The sequence below is a fragment of the Erithacus rubecula genome (genome assembly GCF_903797595.1).
Source record: "Erithacus rubecula genome assembly, chromosome: 5".
Classification (NCBI taxonomy): Eukaryota; Metazoa; Chordata; class Aves; order Passeriformes; family Muscicapidae; genus Erithacus; species Erithacus rubecula.
In genome coordinates, this window is record NC_136687.1 from 41,175,710 (window position 1) to 41,194,443 (window position 18,734).

At 38.7% G+C, this 18,734-nt stretch overlaps 1 protein-coding gene across 5 annotated transcripts in view; it reads right to left on the reverse strand.

Moving 5' to 3' along the window:
• Positions 1-18,734, reverse strand: part of TRIM2 (tripartite motif containing 2) — a 139,528-nt gene that overhangs the window by 81,515 nt on the left and 39,279 nt on the right. For 3 of the 5 annotated variants that reach the window (XM_079305418.1, XM_079305412.1, XM_079305414.1), the window contains exon 1: positions 1,328-1,645. The exons of 1 other annotated variant lie outside the window; for it this stretch is intronic. The gene's annotated coding sequence lies outside the window, so the exon portion shown is untranslated. Of the gene's footprint in view, positions 1-1,327; positions 1,646-18,734 lie in introns of those variants that run through there. One more of the 5 variants, XM_079305411.1, reaches the window with a different exon arrangement.

Sequence of the window (18,734 nt, forward strand, 5' to 3'; positions counted from 1 at the left end):
ACTAACTATAAAAGCTTCCTGTAATTTGAACAGTGTTATTAGAAAGTTTCTGTCTAGCTGTCTCTTAGCCACTGCTTTCTAAGCATAATATTGCTTGACTGGCCCTCTGCAATCCACAACTCAATGAATGATTCAGTCATTAAGATCCTATAGGTTGAGTAAGATTGTGTCAAAAGTTTCCAAGCTGCCCCAGGGCTGTCTGCAGAAGCTGTGCACAGCCCCAAAACACAAGCAGCACAGCAGAGACAAAGGCATAACCCTCTGGGTATTCCCCTACTGGGTACTTCCACAGGGAGCAAGTTAAACAAGCTGAAAGGAATATGGCATCAGGCCTTGGTTTGGATTCACTTTCAATTTTTTTTTTTTTTTTCCATGAGTCAAGGCTAATTAATGAAGATCTGATTGCAACTTACTTTCCTGTGATATTTAAATAGAGGAATAATGAACATGCCTATTTACAGTGACAGCCACCTTTCTCCCCCTCAGATACCTGGAACTCACAGCCTGAGCCTCAGTTACCACATGAAATCTACGCACAGACTTGCCCAAACTTTAGGAGCAGACTAGTTCTGAGATTCTGCATGGTGGCCAGCTCTGACAGGGACATTAAGACTTCCTTGGCTGGTGCAAATGGTAAAAAAGTCTAAAAAGTCCATCAATATATGCAGTGCAGTGTAAGTTGAAGAATAATGCCCAAACAGGAAATACTTGATTTGAAATTCTGAAAATTAAATGCTCATCCTATCTCTGCAGTCTTTCACTCTGTGGAGCTGTGAACAGTTCCTATTAACAATTCCCAATCAACAAAGAGGACTGAAATCTCTGACCACAACTTTCTTTTTCTACTGCTAGGTATGTATATGCAAACATGACAGCACCTATCAGCATTTTGGGGAGCATTCATTTTATAATATCTCATTTCCAGCCATTTCACACTTTTCCAAACCACATTACTCATGACCTTGCAAAAAGTACTGCTGTTTAAAATTAGACTGGATGATCAAATACTGTAAATACATCTAAAAATAAGAACTAAATGCAGATTAAATGAAATATATATATACGAATATCCCAACAACTGAGTAAGTTTAAATGGGTTGTGTCCTCATTAATTTCCTCCCTTCTGCCTTCCAGGAAGGTCTCATTTGAGACTGAAATTGTGTGGTCCTTGCAGTCATGACGCTGCATACAAAGTAGCTGCTCTTTTACTTTAGACAGAGGAAAATGCTTTAACAGCTGCTTCTCTAAATGACAGCACCTACCTGCCTTGCTAAAACATCCCTTTAGTCTTATGAGAAAAGCCACAACAAGACAGAAGGCTACTTACTAGTATTCCATAGAGTCAAGATGGGAAAATAAGAGGCTGAAATTCACTGTGCCTCTGATGAGAAGATTTAGCTCCCTGCAGCATTCAGACAGTTGCTCCCTTTACAGGCATCGGGAGGCTGAGTTAAAGGGTGGCCGTGCACAAACATAAACAGCTTGTCAGCACAACCCAAAGAGGCGGGCCAGTCCTGCCAGCCACAATGTGAGCCAATGATTAGCTCCTGCTTCGCATTCTGGGTGTTCAAGATACTGCGTTTCATTATTAAGCAGGGGAACAAGAGGGACTGACTGGGAAGGGCTAAGGTTTGACTATTTACTGCTAGGCATTAAAATGCTTAAGGTGGAAGGAAAAACAATCAGTAGATCACTGTGGAAGTTTTACTTGCCAAGTCTGTAATTCTGTCCATGCTTTTTCTTATTCTCATTCTTACTAACGTGGTTTATCTGCTTTATTTATCTGCATTTCTCAATTCTCTGCCACAAATTCCTTACTCTGATCTTCTTGACCTGATCCCCCCAACCTTCATTGATTGCTTCACTTAGACTCCATCTTAACTGTTTGTTCTTTTGTTCCTGATCCTGGAAAGAGCCGAGTCACAGACACACCTTAGAGTAAGGTTCTGTGAGATAACCAAGTTGATCTAGCAAGTTATTGCTGTCAAAAGTAGAGGTGTTAAGTCTCCCTTCTCTTTAGCGACACACTGTGCCCTCTTTGTCTGTCCCCCCATCGTTCAAGGAAAGGTAATGTAGCACAGAAGCAAATGCTTCTCTGTCAGTTTATTGGTCTTAACGCAGAGGCAAAAGAGGTATTGCATGCAGTGAACACTCCCTGAAATATAAGCTCCTTCTGATCTTGCCTCAGTCATCTATGTTCCCACCTGTCTGCCCAAATTCCTCTCTCCTTTGTTGTTTGAATTGAATTGTTTGTAGTTAGTTGAATACCCTGCTTACAGCTGGTGATCCCATGTCATCCCATCCTCCTTTCTGCCTGTAATTTGGCTGTGAGACCTGTATGCCACCAAAACCTGTCCCATCAAGTGTTTTATGATAACTCCCTGCATAAATATCATGCTTTGTGCTTCAAGCATCAGACCCTTCAAGCTCTTTTCTGCTTTGGAAATAACTAAAATCCTCCTTAAAAACTATGTCATCTTTTTGGCTTTCACTGTCTTTTCTCTGATCTTTCTGATTAATTATCTCAACATCTATTCCTCCTTCTCTCGCACTCCCAAAGGCACTCTACTGCTTGTTATATCCTATCCAGCTTTTACTATTTGCTTGTGCAGGCTCCTGTACCACTTTGTCAGTGATTTACAAGCATCCATTTGTATTTTTCTGCTTTTCTCCCGTCCCATATTTCACCCTGTGTTTTAGGCATATTGTATTAAATGCCCTGACAGCTCCTAATTTTTGACCCTTTTCTGGGGTCAAATTAAAGCAGTCCAATCACACTACATTCTATGTAGTCTTGGCACAAGTCCTTTCTCTCCCCTCTGCTTGGATAAATGAGCTGAACTCCCTGCAGAAGCAGATGCTGGAGTTAGTGCCTCTTTTAAATGGGCAGGAGTATCTCAGCTCTCCAACTTCTGCTGACAGGCTGCACGAGAATTTTGGCAGAGTGCTGCATCACAATGTGCTCGGGATTGCAACATTTTCTTCACAGTGAGATGTAATAGGTATGTTCTTCAATGACATCTCAGATTCTGATGCAATTGCACAGCTCCATCAGCTGCCACCCAGGTACATAACATACAATGCCTCTACTTTTGCCCAGGTTTCCTACTCAGTCTGTGCTATCCATACCAACACCATTATTTTACCAGAGCTCTCTTCTAGTATTTTTAACATATAAATCTCTACCTGAGGTGTACTGTGTGATCACAGTATGTAATTACTTTATTTTTATTATTGAGCCTGGACCTTATTTCCAATGCATCTGTATTGTTTTCAAAAAAATTCAGCAACTGAGGTAATCTTTTGTTCCATACCACAGCCACATAGCCTACACCTCCATGAAAGTCATGCTTTCATGTCCTGAGCTTTGAGACTTTTTCAGAGTTTTTCCTTTCTTACTGATCCACTTGCACAGCTCTCTTCATCACAAGGCCTGGCTTTTCAACTCTCTCTTCCTTACAAAGCTCTCTTTTCTTACTTTATTTGCTATGCAGAGAATGCCTTGCTTCATGAAATCGATTTTTTTATTTGATACCTATCTTTCTTTTCAACCTTTGCAATCTACTTGTCACAAAATATAAAAATAATATATCAGAGTGAGAGTAGGATAAACAATGAATGGGTGAAAAGTCACTCCAGAAAGAGAGATGTCTCATCTGTGTATATAAAATATGTGTAACAAATCTTCTATCATCAAATACATATTGCATGTTATGCACTTTACACTGTTAGATTTTTTTTTTTTTTTTTTTTTTTTTTACTGGAACAGGATAGGCATGAAAAGCCCTTGATGGAGATGGATCAAGTGCCCAAACACTGTACATGAGATTGTGAAAAGACTGCTGTAAAAAGACTGTTTGTAGATGCACAAGAGAAAGTAAGCTAGCTATTGCATCTCTGATTCCCATGGAAATTTATTTAAGATGCTAATTCAGTGTAGCCACAAATAAAGAAACAAAAGAGAGAGCAAGAATGAGCTGATTTAGTGGAGTTTGTTGAAAGGGCACACTTTAGACAGTCACTCTGGGTCCAACTCTGTGACTCCAATTATAGCATTATGTCAAGGATGAAGCTGCCTCTTTGTCCTTAAGCCTTGTGTGACGCAGGAAAATTGTTACCAGCACTGCCAACAATACCAACCCAGGAACCAGCTAAGTGTGATGGCAAAGCTGATTTAATATCATACTTTCATAAAAAAAGTCATCATCCCTCCTCTCTTTGCTGCCATTCCCAGCCACAAGGCCTGCTTGTCTCTCACATGTGTTGCAGGAACAGTGTGAAAGCTCACAGACAAAATTTGTCTTGCTGGATGTGTCTCTCAGACACGTTAATGATCTGACTCAAATATACTTGCCATATTAAGCACCCAAAGTGCCAGTGGAGGGAAACAGTAAACACATGTTGCAGAAGGCAGAGAGGGAAAAGGTAGAGACCAGAATCAGCACTTTTTTTTTTTTTTTTTTTTTTTTTTTAATGTATATGCAAAACATGGCGATCATCCCCAAGAAGCTACCATCTATTCTGGGGTGAAACATAAAACCATGACCCCCAAACATGTGCCATTCTTAAACACGAGATCCCAAAACCTGATGAGTCCCTTCCAGCTCAGCAGATTCTATGGTACAGTTCAGCAGAACTTTGCCCACTCCCTCAGCTGCAGGCTCTGTGGGTGACATTTTGACTCTGTCCCTTTCATATTACTATCCATGCATCTGCCTTCTGCTATTTATTGTTTGCTTTCCAAAACTGTTTTATTTACCATTTTGTGGCCTCAGCCCACCCCCACTCTGTCCTTTCATCTCAAAACCAGTTCAGCTGGCTGCTATTTTGCCTGTTCTTTGTATCTCCCTTCAAGGCCAACAAGGACCCTCATGTTCTCTGAGGCTCAGGCTAACCAGTTTGTAACTACATTGCTGCTGGGAGGAGACCTGCCCTGGTTGTCCGACAGAAGTTACAGATGCTTGAGAACGGAGTGGGGTGAGATTTTTGTCATGTTTTACTGGCCTGCTTTCTGTTAAAAAGGAGGTTACAAGTAATTCCCAGAAAATACACAAGCAATGGAACACTTCAGACAGTGACAAAAGAAGTGAAACTGTGTAGCTGAAATGTCTAATTTTCCTGTTAAAAAGGAAAACAAATGGCAGAAATGGGAAGGTGAAGTGATCACATGCAGATGAATCACATTAACATTTGAGCTTGCAGTCAGTGGGAACTTGGGCTTAGTCCCAGCTCAGACCATGGTGCATTTTGAACTTTGAGCTCTTGGATCACTTCCTAATTAGAGAGCAAGTGACACATTGTGGAACTATTTAACCCTTTGATAGTGCCTCCTGAGGTGTAGCAAATGCCAGAAGAGACTCTGGGGATGTGTCTAACCCCTTGAGGCCACACAGACCATAGGACTTATCCCTATACTCCAAAGGGCTTAAGTGAAACAGCTGCTGTCAGCACCTCTTTTCATGGCTCCCCACACGAAATGTCAGGTTTACAACTACTCCTTCCTGTAATTCTGAACAATTACTGGAATCTCCCCCTAATGTACCAGCTTTCCATCCAGAATCTGTCTGTCTTCAAGACAGTAGTTCTTTCAACCTCATCAGTAATGCTACACCAAGCATCAGATCAAACAGAGAGACCCACTGCAACTTAATAGTGTAAATAACACCACACTGAACCAAGAGACCTGCTTCTCTGCTTCACAGGAGTGGAAAAACAGCAGAGTATTATCAAATTATAACTGTGATTAAAAATACAATTACAGCATTAGAAGATGCGTGGAAAGAAACAAGGGTTATACAGTTGATGTACATCAAGGGTTGTCATGACTATCACTGATGTTGTAGTTAGATCTGCACTAGAGATTTTGTTTTTTATATCCCTTTCCAAAGTGGTAATAGTATGTCTTCCCTATTTCACCGAAGTTCTGTGTGAATACATGTTGGGGGTTGAGTGTTTTTCTATTACTGTGTCAATTGAAAGAATTTTTCCCATTATCATGCCAATGGAGCTGGCCGGGTTACACCCAGGATCTCTGATGACTCCAGACAAAAGGTGTCAATTGCAGCGGCTCCCGGAGGGGCCTCTGAGGCTTCCCGGGGGAGGGGGGCTAGGGGGGACAACTCGTGTTTTCCGGCGAGCGGGGGAGGAGGATGCCCGGATCTTCAGTCCACGCGGCTGAGCACAGGAGAGCCAGACCCTCTATGATCACCTGCCCTGCATCTGCCCCGTTCCAGCCTCCTGCCTCTGCGGACACAGCTGATCACCCGGACACAAACGGTGAGCGAGGAGCCGCCCGCTAAAGCCCATTCCCGCCCGGGACCGGCTTGGCCGCTGCCGCCCCGTCCGCCTGCGGCCCCCGCCTGTCCTCGGCAGCTCCGGGCTGGAACTAAGCACAGAGACAGCGTGCTTGCATCTAAAAGGACTGACACAGAGTTATCTATTCTGTTCTGCTAGCAATTTTAACAACTGCTGTTGTTTTCTGCTTGTACGGTTAGATATATTAGTAAAAGAGCTGTTATTCCCACCCCCTTATCTCTGCCTCAGAGTCCTTGATTCAAACAATTATAATACTTGCGGGGAGTGGAACCAAAGTCTCTATTTCAAAGGGAAACTTCTGCCCTTACTGGCAGACACCTATCCTTTCAAACCAGGACAATATATTTACAGTTCTTTGGAGCTCTTGCTGAAGGCATTTCAGACATATAAACTGCATTTATTTTCACTATTGACTTAAGAAATATAGCCTTTGAAAGCAAATATACAGGATAATTACTTTAGCAAGGTAAGTTTTTAAAATTTTTTTACCACTTCAGAGGTCATTCGTTCCAAACACAACACAAATACACTAAGAAAAGGAGATGCACCTAAAAAAATATATGCACTGTGTGTAAAGATTAACTTTGGCACTGTAGAGCACCATAAACCTACAAGTTTAATGTTCATCTCTAAAAAGCACCTTTACTCCCTAGCTTTTGAGTTCCATTTCCTCGTGAGAGGCCTCAATTGCCATGGTGTTCAGAGGAAGCCTTTCAAGTACAAACTACTCTTTACACTTGTCCTTCATTCCCCATTCAGTTGTGCTCTACCTTATTTACAGACCAGTGGCCCCAGTTCTCATCTTGCCTAGGATTTGGTAGTCAGAGTTTTTGAGTCTTAAGCTTTTTCTAGACAGACCTGTGACAGCAAGGTAGAAAGAAGTATCAAAGCTGCCTCTGAACTGTCTAATGTATTTGCTGCTAAAGCAGGAGAACACTCAGTCAAGAAGCAAAGAAAATTAGTGTGTCTTGGGCACCATGCTGCCATAGCTGGCTTCTATATCCCAACTGGCCATAAGCTACCTTAAGCCTTACTATATTACACTACAGGCATTTCTCAGTTAAATTCTGTGAATTGATCTAGGAACAACATTTAAATTATGTTGTTATGGGGTGATTGACGCACTTCTTGAAGGATTTTGCAAACAGTGCTGAAACACCACTTATCTCTGATTAGGTTTAGAGTGCAAATAAGTATTTCAGAAGGACAAATGCTTTGGCTTTGGAGCAGACCTAAATTCAGAGTGTCAGATATGCTGACAAAGAAAGACAAAAAAGAGTCACAGATCCAGCAGCCCACACATCCACCCTAATTTCTAATTACAAGATGACTTGTGTCCAAAGAATACTTTCCTATATAACAGCATAAACATTTCCAGTGGTATCTTTAAAACTGATAAATTCCTTATTAGGTATGGCCTTTGCAATGTGGGCTTTGTCACAAGGAGAAAGATACTGCCTCTCCAGTTTCTCACACTTCTCTGTGGGCTATGTTTGTTTTCACACAGAAGAACTAAAAGGAAATATCCAAAAGAACTTTGTGAAGACCTTACTGTTGTACAACAAACAGACAGCATTGATTAGAAGACTAGTAGCTCAAGATAGCTGTGGTTCCTGCACCCATAACCAAATTCCTGCATCAGCTAGAGCAAAGGATGCTCAGAGACTAAGAGGGATTTCCCCATCACAGGAAAAATGCTCAGATTTGTGATGCAGTGACCTTGGTTCAAAGAAAGCATTTTAATTTATGCCTTTCTGTCAAGCATATGAGAACTGCTGATTTCACTGTCACATCAACAAGGTCAGCCATGGATTTATCCCAGAACTAAAACGAATTAACTCCCTTCATACATACACACCCCCTAAATAATGGCCAGAGTGGTCTGTGCCCAATGGTGCAGATGTGATTTGTCCTTCTCCTGTCTCAGTTTGGATCAGCAGTTTACTTCTCCTTGAATGAGACTATTAATACATTTTATGCCTTCTTGCTCAATAGGAGTGAGTGGGATACCAAAAAAACTGCTATACCCGACTTACTTCTACATCCCCTTTTTACCCAGCAAACCCAGGCAAAGTGTGCCAGTTACTGAGCATGCAGAAACACCTAAATAATTTAACTGCTTGAAACTGCAGAGGCACAACCATGGTCAGAATCATTCATTTGGACAAAGAAATCCTAAAAGATGCTGGTGAGCCCAAGTATAAGCCTGCAAGCAAACACAACAGTCCAAGTTTTCCATATCCTCATATAACAGGCTAGTAAGAGGAATTTTAATGAATTCCAGGTGGTCAAGTCAAGTAGTCAAGTGACTACCTATTCCTCCAAAAAACAGGGACATACTAGTTCTCAAGCAAAGCTCTGTTATAAAGTTATTCTGAGCAGCAGGAGGGGAAAAGAAGACCTTAACATTAAAGATACTACAAACCTCAGCCATGCAGGAGAACTAAATTAAAATATAAAAGTCCCCTTGATCCAAGTAGTAAAAAGGCTAAACCTGTCATGTAATCAGAACCAAACCACGCCCATGTCTGGATTTAATTAGGCCATGCAATTTTACAGCAGCCTAAGAAAATGGAAGCGGGGGTCAAAATAATCATAGAATAATTCTTCAGTCAATATAAGAATGTGAATAAGAATGGATAACAGACAACATCAGCAGATTGAACATTAGAAAGTTCTAATTTAAGGCAAGAACAGCAACAAAGAAGTCCATACACAAATAATGTACTTCAGAATAATAGCACCTGCCACAAAATTATTGTATGGTCTACAAAATTCAAGCAAACCTACAAAACTGCTAGTGCATACAGAAAGGATGAAGTTCTGGTCAATATCTGCCAACTGATTTGAAAGGAAATGGAATTCATTGAATGATAAAACTCTTCAGAAAGACACCTTTTCTTATGAGCTCCACACATATTTAAAACATTCTCCATAAGAAAGTATTTATATGAGATTGTATGTTTATATAGCAACTGTAAATTACAGGGAGAAATCTATATAAGAACATACTTGTAATTAACATGAAAATGTAAAGGACATATAATTTAATAACTTATTAAATATGAATATAAAATCAATCAAAATATAATTCTTTTTATACTGAAATTTAAAAATTCTAGATATGTTTCTTGCAAATGTTACTGTGGGAGAAGAAACTTAAAGTCTTTTGAAATGTTACCTAGCCAGCAAAGAAGCTTGGAGATATTGTATATTGTAGCTCAAACAAACAAATAAAAATGTATATGCAAAAGCAATGCCAATGCTACCCATATTAGTAAGGATTTCCTGTAGATATGTAGCATGAAATAAAATTAAAATTAAAATCTCTGCATCCACCATCACTATGGTATTTTTATAGTAATATGAAATTAGTTCCAGTCTGGGCTTTTTTTCCTGTTTAACTGAGCTTTTTATGAAAAAAGTGCCATTTCTTCCAGCATTCATTCTTATTGCTCTACTCTGCCTCATTCCTTGAGTAAAGATCCCCTCATTCTGTTAAAACAGCCAGAGCTGCCCTGCTGCTGCACAGTGCTCCACCAAGGCCTTTCTGTTGACCCAGGCTACAACATGGATTAAATTATAGCTCACACACTGTGATTCTATTTTGCATGCAAAGAACAAAATCTGTGTGAGGTAATACTACGTAGTACCCAGGGTCTGGATGAACAGCAGGTCTTGAAACTTTGTGTGCACTCACTTTCACTTTTCTGCATACTTGTCAAGGTCAGCAATGTTGCACACTTGAAGGAAGCTTCTTGCATTGAAAGGATTGTTGTTTGCTCTTGGTTCTTTCTGACTCAAGCTCAAGCTGAGAGAGACATCACAGAGGGAGGCAATGATTCTTCAATGTGATTGCTAAAATTCAGCAATTGCTCAGATTCACACTGTTATTTTAAAGCTATATTTCTTCGTCATTTTAAGTTCAGATGAAAGACAGCAAAAACTACAAGTCAGCCAGAAAGGAAGTTTATCTTGAATTCATCCTACTGGCATCCATAGATATGATGATACCAGAACCAAACAAAGCCAAACCCCTTGATATTCCAGAGGATTCAAGAACATTGGTGTCCATAATACAGAATAACAAGTCACATGCATTCTGAAAAGCAGAATTCTGCAGAGTCAAAAATCTGTTTAACTCGTGAATGATGGAAAAAGTTACATTTTCTCAGTAGCATTTCAAAAAATGAAACTGAAGATGGTCCAGTCTTTTTTCCTTTCACTTCATTCCTCATCCACAGTAATTTCAGACTCTACAGCAAGTTCCAATATCACATTTTAGAAGGGGAAGAAGAACCCACAGAGATATTTAATAACATCCTCAACAGAACAAATTACTATTCAGGGTTTTTTTTTCCTAAGAAATCTTGTTACATCTATACTTAGGAACCTCCTTGCTACACAGGGGTATTTAATGACATGATATTTCCCAAAGCATAATTTTGTTGTCAATTGTGCATTTTAATACTATAATGTATAAGCATGAAATTTTATATTTCTCCATTAAGTGACCCAATATCAGCTGTTAAGAGATTAATAAGAGATGTTAATAGCCTTTACTGGCTAGCATGAAAGTTTTCATGCTTGATGTTTGCCTCATTAAAAAAAATCAGCCAAAATAATTGAGTTATTTCTGAGAACAAGATTAAGAAAAATCAAATTGTTTTGCTCTCTTTATTTGAGAACTATGAAAATCCTCAGCTTTTCAGTAGGAGCCCTGATACTAAAGAATAGGAAGAGGCTTTAATCCAGATAATGACTTTTTTAGCTTCAAATGAATATGTACATTAACCTCATTGTGACCCAATCCATACTCACTTGGGAAATTAATTTTTTTGTGATACAGGCAGCCTGCTTTCTGTCCTTTTCTAGTGTTCGTGTAGCATCCCTTAAATACAAACCTCACAACAGAGGAAGATATTAAATCACACATATCCAATCCAGTTCAATGAAAGGCAATAGATTAAATTCAAAAGGCACTGAAGGAATCTCTGGTATGAGGATAAGTATTCCCATGGGCAGTTCTCTCAAAAGACATACTGTCTTACAAAAACTCCCCAGTATGAAATACTGCTGGTTTTATTGCATAGTGCACTATATCCTTACTGTTCCTTCCTAATTACAACTATGGTAGCCAGCTCAAGACCTCACTGTGGTCAAGAAGCATGTTTTGTAGGTGAGCAGTAGTGGAAGGTTTTGTTTCAGATAAAAACAGTGGAATCTATTCAGCGAATGATGCCAAGTGAACAGAACAAAGAGACTGCCCTGTCACTGTATTTCTCCAAGCTGGGTCTTAGTGGGATCTTACTTTGGCAAATAAAATGGCCACCAATTGTTGGCAGCAACAATTAAGCCATTCATTGTGCTTTTTGGAGAATGATGGATGGAGTTTCTTGTACCACCCTCACCCCAGCTGCACTCTTTGTCAATTACTCCTTCATGGAAGCTGTGCGATTTGAGCATCTGTTCTGAATCAGTAGATAAACAAAGTGCTGAGGACTGTGGTATGTACACATATCCACTGACAAATAGTCCTGTGAAGAGACAGCAACCCACTGACCTAGAGAATTGCACTGCCAGTGTGATAGGCAGCCCTACAACTACTTTTAATCCCCATACCTGATAAAAACAATCAGCTGAAGGGATCTCTTTATAAAGGCACTTTATTTACACCTTGATTTAGATAGTTCACCAGAAGCACAGATGACATAGTGATGTTGTACCACTTGTTGCTCTGACAACACTCAAACTTTCCTCATTGACAGAGGGGAAGAATATTTACAGGAAAATGCTTTCCAGATGATAGGGTCAGAGTAGTGTGGGGTCTTTGCTGCTCAAGGATCTAAGCTATTTTTTCCCCGCTCCATAAATTGTAACATAATCTCAGGTTTATCTTAGGGTTAGCTGGCTGAGGATTAAGAAACATCAAAAAGAGCTTTTTTCCTTCTGCTCTCCATAGCACTTGCACTCAGATGTGTCTATCTGCCCTCACATTTTCAAGAATAAAGCAAAGAAAAACCTTTCAGAAAACATTTTAAGGACAAAAACATTTTTAAAAAGCATTAGTGTAAGCCAGTAAGCCTTTTTGTTGCCCCAAAAGGACAAACTCATACTTTCCAAGAAACAGAAGTGTTTTATGTGGTGGTCCTCCCCTACCTATGCTCTCTGATGCTGAACAAGCTATGAATATTTATGGAAAACAAGGAATTAACTGCAATTATTATTTCAGTGCATGAACAATCAAGGTCAGAACCAAAGCAAATTATCACATGTCTCCCAATAATTACAGTAATAATAATGGCTTATTTTCTCATCAATAATTATTGATTCCTAGATGACCTCTGATGTCATAGCATGTTATTCATTATAAGCATTACACAATGGCATCTGTGTTACAAGCTTCACTATGTTAACTCTCAATATGCTCTTAAAAACAAAAGAAAAGCTGAACAAATTCTTCATTTCTCACTTTAAAGCATATGCTATTAATTTTATAGAGAAAAAGAGTACTTTGGACATTCCACCTAGTAGGGGCACTGATGGTTGGAAGCCCATTTGGGGAACAATTTTGCCATGGGAGTACGCAGTATGATGACTTTTACGATAGCTATGTCTTGGTCCAAGGTTAATAAGTATATTGTCCTGGGAACTCCAAACATATTAAAATAGTTTGAGTGTTGGTTATCTAATTCTTTAATCAATTTTCAGCCTCGTTGCTTTACTTTTACATAGCAATTACTACTGACTAATTTAAAATCTGAGAGTCACACATACTTAACACAGCTATGGCAACCTATGGATTCCAGGTATGTCAGTAGGGCAACACTAAGATTGCCAAGGGAGTTGACGTCAACTTCCTCTTTCAAAAACCTAGCCATGACATCCAGCAGGACCTACTCCATTCTGACAAAATCACTTATTTCAGTGAACCTATTTCTGAATATGAATGGAAACTGATTCACTACAAGGTATTCAACAGAGGTAGCTCAATATCAGTCTAAAAACTCTCTAATTTCTTAAAAAGGGCCCTTGAATGAGTGGATTCCCACTGAATTGAAGACAGGGGGAAATAGAATAGAAGAGATATTTAACTTCTTTTCAATTTCTCCCCTAGATAGGTAAAGGAGACTTAAAAGTATTGGAGCCTTTAAATTATGACAACCCATGTCTCTAAAGAAAAACAAGTTTTAGTGATTTGGTTATTTCTGATTTACTGTCTTTAAAATTAGGTAATTACTTTTAGGAATGCTTTGTATAAATGAATGATGGGACAGGATTTCAGAATGCTCCTAACAGCAGTGCATACCATTCCTGGGGGATAAACTGTTTTGTCTCTGACTATCTAGCTTATCCCTTTGGGAATCACATTATTGTCTCATAAGAAAAGCGGTACCCATCTTAATATTCCTGACCTAAGGAGTTCTGAAAAATTCTGTCAAAGTACTAGCTAACCAGATTGATATTCTACTGATTTATCCATCCTGATCAAGCTGGATTTATGATTCATTGCAGCTTGCAAATAATATTTTATTCATCATTCATCATATTCGTCATATTCATTTTATTCATCATATTCATCTTATTCATCATTCCCTGTATGAAAAAAAAAAGAAAAGTCAGTTGAGGAGTACAAGAACCCTTCATGTTTGTTAGCTTGCATTTGTACAGACACTTTCATCTGCTTTATGGAAGGGACAACAGTGACACTGTCAGAATAAACTTAAATTTCGTTTTTAACATTTCACTATTGTGATACAAGTTGCAGTGTCAATGCAAAAAGAGGTATGTCAAATTATAGTTTCAAAGTGAAATCTAAAAATCCTAGGAAATTCAAGGTACAATATCTCGTCAACTGCAATTTGGCCCTCTGAGATCCTTCAGATTTTTCATTCCTGCATGTACAACTAGGTTTATCACCTCAAAATATAAATGGCTCTTAGAAATCATAGTGGTTTGTATGATACACATTTCCAGAAAGAATAAATATGCCTTTTGGCTCAGATATGTTGGTTACATTGCTCAGTTAAATTATAGCTTATATTCACGTGCCACAGCTTTGTGAAAGATGATCTGAAGAGTGTATAAACTGAATGTGTGAAATACCTTCAGCATGGAATAGTGCATTATAATGGGGCTTTGGGAACTAGAGAGTTATCCTGACTGATTTCAGATGGCAGTTTGGTCCTAGTTTATGAGCATAAAAACTACTGTGTACCTTACATCATATTATTCAAACAAAAGGTAGCAGAAAAGGTGACATTAACATATGTGTGACTACTCCTGAAATTTACTTGAAAGAGGGATAAGGAGTAGAGTGATGGGAAAAATTGGTCTTATAGAAAATGCAGATGAAGATTTTCATCTGTGAGACTCTCATCTCACTCACATTGTGATCCTCACTGTCCACCCCAAATCACAGTACATCATACATGAGTCAACTAGTGTGTGATGGTCATGTGTCATACTGCTGCTATTTTATGTCAGTAATCAGATTTGGTAGATTCTGCAAATAATCAGGAGTAAACATACTTCATTAACTTAATAATGAATATTATTACCTTAGTAATTAAGTTTGTTATGAATCTTAGTAATTGGCAATAGTGTCATAACAATTTTAAAATAAATCTTTCTTGGTGGTTCAGAAATGTTTTAGAATTATAGACATGTTTTGTCAGTTAAGTTAATTTCAATTAATATACTTCATTAACTTAATACCTAAACACTAACAGCCTAAGGGAGTTACTTCAAGTGAACCAGTAAGACAGCTTTAAAATAAGTGCATGTCATTCTCTAATTTTAATTGCATGCAATTTCAAGCCCATGTCTAAGCAAAGTCTGGTGTCCTGAAGACAAGTTCAGGTAACACAGTGTTCTGAATTCAAATAAAGAGTCAAACAAGAAAGGTAGTAAGTGAGTGCAAAGAAGGTTTTGATTTATTAAAGCTTGTTAGCAGTCTGGGGACAAGGATTACCTTCTGTTTCTGTACAATACCTAGCTCAGTAACAAAAAAAAAAAGGTATTTCTAGATGCTACAGAAATAGCAAAGAGTAATAATAATATAAATGCAGAATAAAATGATCATGCCATTGGTGCAAGTCAGAATTTCATATGAAGTGTACTGATGGATGTTTAATGAACTGCATTGAATCAATCTGACACAGCACAGTTCTTGGGAAGCAACCAAGCTCTGTATAATTTGATTTTAAAGAAATTATCACTGCTGCAGTTATTTTTCTCATATGGTTTTCTTCAAGCAAAGCTCACAGAAAACAGCAGCATCTCTATTTTTTTTTTCTTTAATATTACCAGATGATTAAATAGATTGGGCCTTCATGTGGTTTGTCATTTGAAAATCAAAATCCAAAACTCAGCCTAGGTATGTGAGTTAAGTTGCATTAACTGATGCCTCAGTTATCTTTTTATTCCTCAACTGGATGAGCATAATGTTGTTCTTCCAAACAGATTTTTACATCTTAGTAATTCTCAATTCTCAAATAACAGAAATGTTTGTGTGAAAGCTGATAAAAATTTGAAGACAAAGGAAAGGAGGAAGGAAGGGAAGGAGGAGGGATTAATTACTGTAAGATGTTTATGGGAATTTGTCCTTCCTAGTTCATTTCCCTCAGAATTCTTCTTGTAGAGAATTAAGAGAAAGGAGGAGGGATCACAAAATACTAACTGGAAAGAAAAGACCAACATGGATACATAGCCTTTCCTAAAACTACAGTAGAAATAAGGTGATCATGGAATGTTTGTTCCCAGTTTGAAAGAGCAGGGCGGGGAGGAAACACTTCCTCTGTGAGTAGAAGGGAAGAACACTAAAACAAAATTAGAAAAAGCTGCTTGCTTGTAGTAAAAGTGGAGTGACACAGAACTTCTACCTTGAAAGGGACAGAAAAAAGGAAAGAAATACTGGAAAAAAACTATTTCCCTTTTCAGCATCTTGGTAAGGCATCTTGGTAAGTAACAACGGATTTAGCACTATGAAATCTAAATATTTAATGCTTTGCAGGAGTTATCCATGTTGGCAGCTCACACTGTGCTTTGCAAGGAGTATATTGAAAATTCTCTGAACTGTGGCCAGTTGCAAAACCAGCAGGACAAGACTGGTCTGGTGCAGTTACTGGTGTACCCCTTCCAACTCCCAAAGAGAGGTCAACCACAAGGTGAACAGGTTTGTTCCCTGATCAGCCATGCACATTGCCTGGCTTTCCTACAGGCTAAGGTTAAGCATCACGCAGTTTCACATGTCCTAGAAATGTTTATGCAGAAGAGCTGAAACTGAAGAGGCAGCCTATCAGTGTTACTGATCTGTTACCAGGGATAAAGGTATCTGAGAATCTGACGCACCAGGGAGCAGGGGAATGCTCCCACCTTAGTGCCTTCAGAGAAAGTTAAAAAGCATCCATTCATGTAATAGCAAATGAGATTTCAGCTCAGAGGTGCAACACCAAAAACTGCAGAGAACTGTTTAGTATTCAGTGGGAATAGCCTAAAAAGTCAGTGCACATGCTATCAGAATTTCAGCATCCTGTGCATATCAATGAACTTTGCTTAAGCTTCATCAGGATCCATTTACATTCTGGATAAGAAATTTGGGAGAAAAACTGGTATATGATGTAAAGAGCAAAATCAAAGGCCAAAATCTGCTTTTCAGGTTATCTGTCAGGAAGATGCCTGAGCAGATTTTGAATAAAACACCTCTGAAATTTTCCATTCATGTCCTAAATCTTCCCAAAAGAACTTCTGAAAGGCATATGAATAATTTCTCTATATTTCAGAGACTTAGGCAGAGGCTTTCAATGTATAATCCAAACAAGAAGTAGATTAACTGTCTTCAGCTGAAAACCAACCAAATGACTACCCTTCCCCTCACACATGGCACTTGATGTCTGCCATTTTAATATTTTGATATTTTTGTGAGATACATTGTCCTGGAAGGTTACCACTTGTCTCAGCAGCTGACAGGCTGCCACTCAGGCTTGGGAAGCTTAGCTCCAAAGCTGTCATAAAAAATGACCATTTTCATAGCTAAGTTTCAGGAAAGCTATGAATTTATGTCTATGAGGGGAAAAAAAAGACAAGAGAAATGAAAGAGAAGCTTCAAAAACAGCTTTTACTTGCTAAGTGAAGACAGGCATTTATACACATATATCTGTAAGATGAGGCTGAAGTATTTCAAAAGCAGCTTATAAATACAACAGAGTCATCTGGAACCTGTGTTCCAGCAGCATTATCAAGGGGGTTATATCATGAATACGTTTAGTCCTCTATTACTGCAAAAACCACACATATTATCTCCCTAATCACTTAATGGCAGCCACCTGTTAACTGTGAAAATGACATTTTCACATGGCTTGTGAAAAGCTCACAGTACCAATGGTCCCCAAGAAATAACAAAACCTGTAAATAAAGCAAGAAACATGACATAGCAACAGAAAAAAAAAACTGTCTAGAGCCTGCATTTCTTGTGCAATTATCTGACATTTATACTTGGTACTGATCACTGTTTTCAAGATACAGATTTCATTCACAGCACAATAAGAATGTCCTAGCCATAAACTCAATAGGACAATAGCAATACAGAAGCTTTGAATTAAAAAGGAGAATAAAAACCAATGTACCGCTTCCTCAGTGCTATGAGACCAAAATGCACTGAAAAGTATCAATTTTCTTCCTTACAGTATCACCACAACACTGAGAAACCTTCAGCTCCACTGCTTCCCAACTATCTTACTATCCTGTCTTGATGCCACTGTAGCAGATAAAGATCATTCCATATACAGACAGAGTGAGATGGGTGAAAAACATGCAATGCTCACCATGCTATCGTCATTGTTCTTATCAGGTCAGATGCAGACTTACTGGTGCCCCTTATGATGACTGTTTGCGCTTCTGATAATAAGGTACTGTCAAGTTTCTTTATGAGAAGGCTGGGTCTGCATTTACAAGGTTTTTTTTAAATATTTCAGGTGAAAAATACATGGAAAATTTTTCTTTGATGTGCTCACGAACCCTCTATTACTGCTGAAGTATCTTTCTTGCTGTATATCTAATATATCTAATCTAAGCAGAAAAACATCTCTCTATAAGTGCCTCCTGCATTTGCTGGACTTCTTCCCTCACAGACAAAATGGCAAGCAGACATCCCCAAAAATCAACAAACATAACTGCAAACTATTTGTTCTGGAAAGCTTTCATGCATCCCTTTCCCTCAGCAGCTCTTCCATTGAAAGCCAGAACAATACTGCAGAAAAGCTTTCCCTGTCAGGATGTTTTCAGCTTTCATCTCTCTGCTTTTTCAAGCAGAAGACTAAGGTAGAAACCTTAATTAGCAATCTGAAAGCACCACAAAGGCAAGGAATACTTACATTTGCAACTGTATTTGTGATATTTGCGCATCGATCCAGCGACTG